The sequence below is a fragment of the Vigna umbellata genome, chromosome 7 (assembly GCF_029865625.1).
Source record: "Vigna umbellata cultivar VRB3 chromosome 7, Vumbellata_1.0, whole genome shotgun sequence".
Taxonomy (NCBI): domain Eukaryota; kingdom Viridiplantae; phylum Streptophyta; class Magnoliopsida; order Fabales; family Fabaceae; genus Vigna; species Vigna umbellata.
The window spans coordinates 48,137,912-48,147,726 of record NC_142171.1 but is presented as its reverse complement, the minus strand read 5'-3'; the positions used below and the strand labels follow the sequence as shown (position 1 = coordinate 48,147,726).

Below are 9,815 nucleotides of genomic sequence, written 5' to 3'. Positions count from 1 at the left end.
TCCAAAAGTAAAAAACATCTTTATTTGAACATAACAGCAAACCAAAAATCCAGTAAACTCCAAATAGGTTTTGTGCATCTAATAACTATATACCATATACAATTTAAACTCTTAATAGTAAGTTATACAAATTCAATGCATGAAAAACTAATAACAAATGCAACGATTAAAAAAAAACCAAGGTTTCACCAGATCTCCATCTTGGTCTCTTTCTCCACATAACTATTGCCTTCACGTAAAAGCTCAACCAACAAGAAGCATGGCGTCACTACTAAGGTAATGGATGAGCCGTCCGCAGCCACAGCGTCTAGGGAGTTATAAGAAAATTGTCTAATACTCTCGATAATTAAGAAAATGAAGTCAGAACTAAGAAAACAACGTTTCAAATTTTCTACACCTAAGAAAATAATAAAAGTAATTCAGTATTATAAAACAAAAAAAAATAATTATTTCGTCTAAATTATTTCAATTACATATTGTAAAGTACTATAAAACTAAAAAATACTTAATTCTCTCCTTTAAATAATTTCAATTGCATCTTGTAACGGTCAAATTTCACGATAAATCCAAAACTCATAAAAGCTACGAGAAACCAAAATTACTTAGGAATGTACAAGTGTCAAAAAGAAAGTAAAGAAAGTGGAACAGAGATGCATACGAGGCAATAGAGAAAAAAGCAATTCCTCACTGGCTTCGAGTATGGCATGGCTGAACAAGACAAGAAACAAATCACAATTGAATTCTTATACTTGAAGATCCTGAACAAAGAAATTAAATAATAGAAATGAAACTCATCCAGGAAGTTATATTACCCTAATTATTTTATTATTATTTAATCCTAAACTGCCAATGTGCTGAAAAGGAAACACAATCACATTTAAATTAGTTCCTTCAACTATAAAACAGTAAGCAAGTTATAAATGAATGATAAAAGAGTACTGTTATGACAACTATTTATTCTAGAAAACTAAGAATGCAAAATATCACTATATGAACCTACAAAACAAGCTAAAACTTAGTCAAAACAGGACAACAACTAACAAATCCTAGAATCAACAATTAAAAACTGACCAAACTAATTCCTAAAGTCTTGAACACCCAACTAAGACTAGAACTAAAGCTAACTAGTTATTAAGATTAAAGATGTATAATTCAACTATAGTACCATATTATAATTAAAAGAAAATTCACTGAACTAGCAAAATTCAATTACAGAAACAAAACTACAATCAAGCTAGAGTAAACAAATTCATTTCATCAATATAAAAGTGTACACAAACCAATCTACCTATTATCTAAGAAGAAACAAAATATGGTATCTACACTAACTCATTCTATCAAAAACAGATACTAACAAAGTAAAATTGAGATAAGGAAGATAGAACCAGGGATGAAGTGTAGTTGTAGTGAATTCTAATGTGAAATTGAAGCTTGATTGATCAGAGGATTGACAGCATTAGTAACATAGAAGTCATCCAATAGTAAGAAGAAATTAAGCCCACGATTAGTGATGCAGCTCCAAAGCTGCACCCTTGCATTAATGAACCAATTTGCCACCTGACATGAATCAAATGGAGGCCAGCAAACATCAACAAGACTGAAATTTTAGGGGGTCATTGATTTTTAATGTTGGATCCTCATCAAAACCAAATTTTCTAGGAATAAATGTAGACATTTAATTTGTTCCATTTATGTTAGAGAAATAACTACTTTTTATGTTTAACAGCGGTATTGCTTTCAACCTAATTATTATAAAAACTAGCAAACTTACCATACATGTCAACTTATAAATTGTTCGTGTAAACATTATATACTCTTTACTGTCAGCTTCGAAAAAGAGTGATTATTCAACACAAGTAATCATTCACAAACATGCACTAATACAATCTTCTACAACTGAGAAAAATATTAACTGTCGTACCCTGGTTTCTTGTTAAACCAATTTGTCTAGCCAGCAAGTTTTCTCTGAATCCTTTGGATAACTGGAACCAAATGAAAATTGGAAACAGGGGAATTACGGATGGAGGAAGTGCTCAAAGAGCCATGCTCGAAGTATTGAAACCGAGGTTTCAGGAAATCCCCTCTGAGGCCTCCAAGCTCGTCGCATTACACCAAGTTGCTGAAGTGCCTTTTGTTGTCGAAGCTGCTGATCAACATAGCGTAGACGAGGTATTAGCTCTTGTTCTCCAGGGCTCCTTTGAGTCACTTGAATTTGACCACTAATGGTATCACGTAAACACCGAAAGTGACGTGATATTGTACTCAAGGTCAGTGTAGTGTATGGTTCAGTTGCTCCACAACCAGCAACCATATCAAAAGATGAAACCACGATCTACATCTAGTTGTAGTACTGTCTATATCTTTATCAACCTGCCAGAGCAAAGAAAAAATTAAGAGTTACGTCACGAGCTAACACTATCACCACCATGATCACTCACACTAGTTGTGTCTTTAGTATCTAAGTATGCACAATTTAATCAATCACTAATGCATAAAACTAACTATATTGCATAACTGAAAATCAACCGCGGAAAAAGTCATTTACTCTTTTATTCTGTAACCAATTCCCTGCTACTTATTACTAAGTGTCATAAATTTATACATAGCACTTTTAATACATATACTTATTTCCAGGAGAAACAATAACATACAAAATTAGAAAGTTGTAGTGGTTGTTTAGTAAATAACTTTACACGAAAGCTTAAGTTGTTAGGTAAAACGTTCATTTGGAACGTGTTTTCAAATGATTATTTTGGATGAAACAATTTTCTCCTAATGTTCTCTTACAAACGATACGAAAAAAATGTGATTTTTACTTAAAAATAAACTACTACGCATAAACTAAATATTTTTATATGTACCAAAAACTTGAAAGCCAACTATTTGAAATACAAAAAAACTGGGACCGACCAGGGCCGTTATATCAACAAAATAGAAACGAAGAAAGAATTGCAATCCAATAAGGAATGCAGCTTTAGCGATGTCAGCAAGAAGAGTTCCATTACCAGCGTCCGATTGCCAAACGACATACTCACTTACAAATGCCTGCCAACATAGAAATCATAGAAATCAGCTGGATGATCCAAGGGTTTTTGAGAACCATCGTAGTTTGAGATAATTTGAATATCTGGGTTAAACATGTTTGCTGTAAAATAGGAAATTCAAGACTAAGTCATAAATTAAAATCAAAAGTAAAAGCTAGAACTAATTTGGTCTTTCTTCTCGAGCACAACCACTCCTAATTTGGTCTATCTTCTCCTTCGTTCTCTTACTCCTTAGATGCTCCCACTCTCTTTTCACTACCCTTACATAGTCGCTTACCAAACGAAATCAAATCTTCAGCTTCTAAAGATTTCCTTCGACACTCTATTCGATTCTGCCCCTCTCAGATTCCACCATCTTCAATAACCACTCCTAACTAAACCTTGCTCTTATGAATCGCTCATGCCCATTTCTCCTCAGAGCATTAGACGCTCTCCCTCACGTCGCTCTCACTCTCACGTCCTTGTTCCCTTAACTAGGGTTTTCAAAAAGGAATAAGAAAGGAGGAGAAACAGATAAGAGAAGGAGGGAACGTGGATACCTGAACCCAGTGGACTAACGGAGCACTACAGCAAGTGCTTAAGAAATGTCGCAGGAAGTACACGCACAGGGATGAAAACCGCTCGTTTAGATGAATGAATTCGAAAGAAAGTCGAAAGAACAAAGATAAAGTCAAATGAGCGAAACAAAGGAGAACGGGGAAGTGACTATTTTTTTCAAACTTTTTTTAAGTCATAGATACAGTTTATATTATGAATGCAGAGTTACTGGAAATACTTCTTCAGTCTAGGGTTACTGGAAATATACTTACCAACCTCACTAAATGCTATCACAGTTCCACATACAAGTTACAATATAAATGTGCGAAGCTGAAATCACCAATAAGCCCTTATTTAAATTTTCAAACATAGAAAACCCATGACAGAGATATCTAATTGATTTCATTAATTTCAAAGTTAACTTCACTATTTCAGAATGTTTCAGAAAATAGAGACACACATACAGTAAGATATAATCGACTACACATTTAATCCAATCGATTAAAAGTCGTAAAAATTGATTTTCACAAAAAGCAATCTCAATTAATCAATCAACAATCATACATTCATCAAACAATCATTCAAACAAATATCATGCATGATGCAATGTGAAAATGATTGTTACCGCTTGTAGATACTCAAGAAATTTGATATCATCAAGTTAGCTCATCCTTGAGTTGTGCACTGCTACAGCAGCTACTGCTCCTTTCCTGCACAATAGTTAAAAGGTTTTGACGTTGGTACCCATTTGAATTTGGATCTTGTCTTCTTAGTAGCAGGAAGTTATTCCTTGGGAACCCATTTGTATTTTCCCTTTGGAACACCAACATTTCTAAAATAGCAGTTTCTTACTCTGTGACCAAGTGTATTGCAGTAAAAGCATGCATTAGTAGTAGGTTTACTCATATCAATAAATTTCTTTGAGTTTATCCTATTACTTTTAGCCTTATATAACCAATACCTTGTCTGTAGATAGCTCTTCCAAATGATCTCAGCATAACATCAAGATTTTCTTTGCCTTGATTAAATTTTCCAATGTGCTGGTTAAGTACTCAATTTTCTCAACATGTAGAGGATAGTTACATCATTCTTTCTCAACAACTTGTACTTCGATATATACTGTCTTTGCAGATTTCAGAGCTTCTACAAGATCTTTTTCAAGCTTTTCATTATCCTGCACAAGATTATCAATTCTGTATTCACAATCTCTTCTCTCAGATGATAATCGATTCACTTTGTACTGAAGTCGCATGGCCTCTGCATGAATTTCCTAAAATGCATCCAGTAGCATGTGGTACTTGACTTCTATTGGTTCATTTTCGAATTCACGATCACTATCATCGTCTGATTGTGCAGAACCTGCCATGAAGCATAGATTTGATTCTTCTTCACGATCACAATCTTTATCACTGGAAGAATCTGTATCACTGTTTTCCCAAGCAATATAAGTTTTCCTCTGCTTCCTATTCTTGTCCTGAGGATACTTGGAGCTTTCCTCTGCTTCCTATTTTTCATGAATCTGCCAAATTTTCTTACCATCATATTCATCATTTTTTTCCTGGTATATCTGCATCTGATTCAGTCTCAGGTTCATGACTATTTGTAGCTTTCTTGCTTTTGGCTTTTAGAGCAATTGATTTCTTCTCTTCAATTTCTTCTTCCTCCTTTAGCCTTCTAAGCTCCAATTCATATTCTTTGAGTTTTCCAAACAATGTAGCAATGTTCATGCTGGTCAAGTCTCTTGATTCAGAAATTGCAGTAACCTTGGGTTGCCAGCTTCTATTCAGACTTTTCAATATCTTTATATTGATCTCTTCTTTGTCAAACACTTTTCCTAGAGCCATGAGGTGCTTAACTATATGTGTGAATCTTTTCTAAACCTTGTAGATAGTCTCACCAGCCTTCATTCTTAATAATTCATACTCTTGTATCAGTGAATTATTGATAACTTTTTGGCAAGTATACCAAATCGTTCCAAGTAATACAGTGAATAAGTAAAAGTATCGTCTCCCAAGGGACTTGTGCAACACATGACAATTCTTCCTTTTATAACTCAATTAGACATCAAAATGCATAAAACAACACAAGAAACTATTTTTGGTATTTTATCAAACAGTTGGTGTGCAAGGAATTTATATTTAAAGAAATTTAGTTGGAATTGGGTTTCATGAATCATATGAATATAAAATTCTGTTCAATATTTCATTACTTCATTCAAACATTCACACCAAGGCATACTAGTCCTAATCCCTTAGCAACTAGTTCTAAATTAATATATTAAAATGATAATCCCTTAGTCAATTTAATATACAATTTGCATTAAGTCTGATGTTAAGAATGATCAAGTTATTGAGTTTATCCCTAGATCCCAAATCACTTAAGTGCTCTATCTACGTTCATGTTCAAAGTTACTTTCTAGTAATCAAAGACATTCAAATAACATTATATTTTCATACAATGATAATAAATTCAAGAAAGAGCATATGAACGAACAACGATATATTGAGTAGGAAAATTAAATCACAATGAGTTCATTACATCCAATCCCAACGAAAGAGAAATTTAACTACTCCTAGTCATCTAAAACGTACACATTTGAAGCAATCCCTTGCAACAATGGTGTCTTGATGCCTTGAAGTAGTCTCCGGAAGTTACTGAGATGTTTTCGTTTCTTTCTTTTGTCCGAAACTTCTATTCGAAGAGAGTTTCTGTCGCTCTGTCATGTCTTTTAAAGCCACTTAAATTCATTAATTCGCTCAGCGCACATGTACTGGTGCGCTATGCGAATTTTCTTAATTGCTGCACTTTAACGGATGTTATTCGCTCAGCGCACAGGTACTGGTGCGCTATGCGAATTTCCTTCTTTTGGCAGTGCGAATTTTGGCTTTTGCTTTGCGAAAATTGGCTGACAGAGTCTAAATAATATATCATTTCCTGTACAATATTTTACATAACAATCTCCTACCTATTACAACTTTTCAATGAGGAACAACATGACAAATTACAAGATTGAGCTCATTTATAAGTATAAAAACAACTCTTTTTCACACTTATCAATTATTTCTGGCTCTCTTTACTTCTTTTGTGCCTTCGTGTGTGACCTCCAAAATGTTCCACATTTCCTTTACTGTCTTGCATTGTGAAATCCTGAAAAGTCATCCATAGTTAGTGCAGAAGCAATTACATTACGTGCTTTGACATCATATTGTGCTCTACGATTTTCATCTTGAGACCACTCAGAAAATTTTTTTCAAAACAATTTTTCCATTAACAACATGAGTTGGCTCAAATGGACCGTTTAGTGTTGCACCCCAAACAACTTTATCCACGGATTCAAGAAAGATTTGCATCCGGATTTTCCGAAAAGCATGGTTTTCACCAGCAAATAGTGGTGGCCTATTTGTTGATGCACTTTCACCTAAGGTTTGAAAACTAAAAGCCATTTTTCAGGATCAGTCGATTTAAAGAAAAAGATAATCGACTTGTTTTTCAAATATCTTATGAAAACCAGCTCTTGTGCCAATTGATGAGATTATTGATAGGGGAGCACTGGTTTAGCTGAACCTACAATCTTAGAGCTTCTGGTTTTTTATGATGACAACATAATTAATAACACATGTGTTACATGTTCTATTGCTTACATGCTATATGTTTTAATCATTGTGTAAATCTGTTTACAGCATTGAGAACATGATTGTGTTCATACATTGCATTTCACTATGCTATATAATTGATTTTATTGGTGAATGCATGTCTGATGTTTTATAAAAGGAAAACCACAAGCACTTATGTTGAAATTTTAATTGTGTGACAAAACAGCAGGTTTAAGTCGACTTCATTATGAAGTAAGTCGATTAAAACTCGTGACTTTGCACAAACCATTTTCAAAGTGTGCTATGAGATTTTCAAAGTGAAAGTTTTTCAAAACTTTGTTTCACTTTGTTATATAGTTGATTACATGCAACCTGCATTCGACTAATTTTGTTACAGTTTGAAATTCTGTTAATGCTTGTATTAAAAGTTACAACGGCTATATTTTTAAATATGTTGACCAAGCATTAAATGAAACTCGATTACATTAATTGTACATTCAATTAACTACATTGATTGTTGCTAACTACAATAACAAAATTGCTATATTTGACTGCATTAGTAGCTTAGTCGATTAAAATGCGTCAGAGTTGTGTTTATCTATAAATTGACGCGAATCTGATTTCTGTAAGAACTTTTTTGAATGTAACAGTTTAAGAAATCTAATAAAATTGAGTGGGTATTACAAACAAGAAGCTTATCACAATCATTGAGTTAACACGTGAAGAGCATAAAAAAAATGGCGGCTCTTATATAGATAGCTCTTTTGAAATTATGTTACATTCTTAAGCGCATATACAATTCTTCTTTTCATATACTTTCCTGAAATATGTGAGTTATAACTATTTTCTAAACGAAAATATCTAAATAGAATTGTGATCTATATAAAATAGAATTTTATATTATAGCACTACAATGTCAATGAAAAATTTTATATAACTCAAATTTAAAACTTATAATCTACTACCATAATTTATTATAATTTTTAAACCAAGATCACTCTTATTTTGTAATTTTAAAAACTTGACTAAAACTGCAAAAACATCTAACTCTTACTTATCTTATCAATATATTTGGTGGTTACCATTTACAGGTGTGCCTTAGCTCTCATGGTCTACATAGGATTCTTTCCCAAAAAGAAGTGGGAAAATTGGTCCAAACACAAAACCCCCCATCAAAAAATCCAAAAGACTCTTTTCTTTACTTCTCTTCTCGCTTCTCTCTCCCTCCAAACCAAACCTTGCTTCACCACATTGCATTGCAAATACGGAGAGATCCTAATCTGGATCCATGAGTGCGAAGTCGAACTTGATCTCAAAGAGAAATCATGGCATCTCTTTGCACTCCTTCTCTGAATTGGCCACATAGTCTATAACTAAATCTCAATTCTCACAAATTATTATTATTATTATTTCCCATATGAAATTAATAAAGTATTTTTAAAAAATAACATTTTATTCTCTTTAAATTTCACCCACAAATCTTTGTTATATTTTATAATATGTAAATATTACAAGATAATTTTATACAAATTTATACTATAAAAATATAAAAAAAATGTGAATCTTATCTTAAAATATAATGGTAGAGGGGGGTGGTGGTTATGAGAGGTTATATAGGAAAAAGAAAAAAGAAACAAAAGGACGCAACATTTGGCTTCTGGCTAAAGAAGAAAACGTCCAAGCCCCATAGACTTCGAAGTTCTATTAATGTTCTAGAATGAGCACACCATTAATGCTCTCAACTACTTCATTTCCCTTCACGTCAAAGCTCTGAAGACTTCGATGCTCTATGGGAGGTTATAAAGAAAAAAGATTCAAAAGTGTGTCACCTTTGGCTTATGGCTGAAGAAGAAAGCGTCGAAGAAAACATCTAAACCCCATTGATGTAAGTTTATGTACTGTGTCATAATAGGCGACACTTCTTTAAAACTATATATCGAATTATGAATTAAAAAATAATATTAAATGTTTATAAATAACGTTTTCATACATAACATTTATTTAAATAAACTTATTGTTACACACATTCATTATATCTCAAATTACAAAATTAAAAGAATAATATTAAATATTTATAAATAACGTTTGTATAGAAAACATTTATATAAATAAATGCTAAATAAATGCTATTTATTGTTTCGTACATTCATAAATAATACTTATTTAAAAGACGTTATTTATTAGATGTTATCTATGATCAATAATATAGTAAAACAATAGTTATAGGACTCTCTAGAAAGGTTTGTGACTCATTACTTCTCCAAGATTTTGATATGTACATTATAAATCGTTCAATTGTGATAATAAGGTTATACATGACATTACTCAAAACTATGTTTAACATAACCATTGAAACATGTGGAGGTTGACAACTTTCATCATAAAGAAACTTAATAAAAATATTATGGAAATGTTAAATATTGGATTTGAAGACCAACTTGAATATATTTTTATCAAAGTTGTTATAAACCAGATTGTAGAATTATTAGACAAGTTAGAGAATGTATGAAATACTTTTACCAATTTTTGTGAGAGCATTAAGATGAAGATATTTTATTAACTAAATTAAAAGTATCTATAACAGTGTACAAAATATATTGTATCGTCATAACTACCTTAATTTGGTCCTGATTTGCCAATA

At 32.4% G+C, this 9,815-nt stretch overlaps 1 long non-coding RNA gene across 3 annotated transcripts; it reads right to left on the bottom strand.

Annotated features, from left to right (window-relative positions):
* Window positions 1-3,791, bottom strand: LOC124821874 (uncharacterized). 3 transcript variants are annotated; one of them, XR_015780627.1, is made up of 4 exons: window positions 3,584-3,791; window positions 3,006-3,145; window positions 1,922-2,370; window positions 1-1,557 (listed from the first exon to the last, which is right to left on the bottom strand). It is a non-coding gene; the product is annotated as an uncharacterized LOC124821874 (long non-coding RNA). The 3 variants fall into 3 exon arrangements; XR_007027502.2 differs by having other exon boundaries at window positions 3,006-3,045; window positions 3,584-3,789; XR_015780628.1 differs by lacking the exon at window positions 3,006-3,145 and having other exon boundaries at window positions 3,584-3,790.
* Between the last annotated feature and the right edge of the window lie 6,024 nt (window positions 3,792-9,815).